The following is a 1,464-nucleotide window of genomic DNA, read 5'->3' on the forward strand; positions in this document are numbered from 1 at the left end:
AGGATTGCATAATTCATTCCGTAGCAAAGGAGAATACAATCGGGTGTATTACGGCAAACGGAAGGGACACGTTAAGAGACCGAACCGGATTTGTTTTTGTGAATTGCCAAATTAAAGGAAGTGCGAAAGTTTGGCTTGGGCGTGCGTGGAGACCATATGCGAGAGTTGTCTTCTCCAAGACATACATGTCAAAAGTCGTTTCTCTTGATGGGTGGAATGACATGGGAGATCACAAGACGCAAAAGACGGTGTATTACGGAGAACATCGGTGCTACGGACCTGGAGCGAATCATAGTGAACGAGTTCCCTATGGGAAGCAACTCACCGATAAGGAAGCAGCTCCTTTCACCAACATATCCTTTATCGATGGTGAGCAATGGCTTTAGAGCATACCTCTGTTTTTTTATCTTAAGAGCACACCTTTGTTTATGCAAGTAATCTATGTAAGATTAACTGCTTTTTATCTTAAGACTCATGTGAAAGAATCCTCTGTTTGTTGCCTTTTTGTTTTCTCGATTAAGATTGAATGAACCAAACCCGAAGCATCATCACAGATTTAGGCCAAAACATTATAAACCAGGAGTAATAATCTCAGTGTGGATGATAACTAGATGCAAAGCACTTTGGACTCAACCAGCATAAAGAACAAAGATAAGCCCAAAAAATAAAAACCAAAAGCATCATAACATATGTAGGCTAAGTTATTATAACCAGGAGTAGTTTCCAACTAAGCTTTGCATGCACATGTAAGTAACACTATCATCTGTGTTATTCAAAAAGCCCTGCAACTAGGTATATAAATGATCATGGATTGTGATGGTGTCATTTGCATAATACAGGAAAAAGCGGTGGACTTGCCTTTTCTTTTGTGTAACTTGCTTTGGCTACTCAGTGCTTGTTGTTGCACTCGGAAGGATAGATTCCAAAGGGGAAACGGAACTCTGAGCAAAAGAATTGAATCCAATCTATTCAACATTCTTTGACACATTTACCATAAACACATCCTCTAGAAGAAATTTTGTATCAAGCGTAAAGGTTAATTCCATTCAGAAGACAATGTTTACAATCTATGACTCTAGATCAAAACCACAGCTCCAGGAACTTTCGCAAACACAGCAAAGCTAGTGAGTGAAACAGGGCCAAGTCTTGATCTTGAACTTTCTCATACGGCAACTTCAGAGAATTCTCTGGTTTTGACACTGCAGCCACGACAGAGCCTACTCTTGGTACAACCACACACAGGGTCATCATACACTGAAAGGGTCGCTCCTACTGACTTAGAAACTGAAACTAAAAACATTACAGCACTTCCTCCCTTGATGATGGCATAGATGACCCTAGTGTATGCAGGTTGGTCAAAGAAGGATTGGTTGGGAAAGGCCTTGTAAATAACCAGTTTGCAACACTGAAAATGCCGGGACTGAATGTAGACGATGAGTCCATCATGTTGGATATGACGACTCC

General features: G+C 40.7%; 1 pseudogene; it reads left to right on the plus strand.

The window, feature by feature from the left end:
- LOC104788958 overlaps window positions 1-386 on the plus strand; it is a 3,322-nt pseudogene extending 2,936 nt beyond the window's left edge.

Source organism: Camelina sativa, chromosome 5 (genome assembly GCF_000633955.1).
Source record: "Camelina sativa cultivar DH55 chromosome 5, Cs, whole genome shotgun sequence".
Classification (NCBI taxonomy): domain Eukaryota; kingdom Viridiplantae; phylum Streptophyta; class Magnoliopsida; order Brassicales; family Brassicaceae; genus Camelina; species Camelina sativa.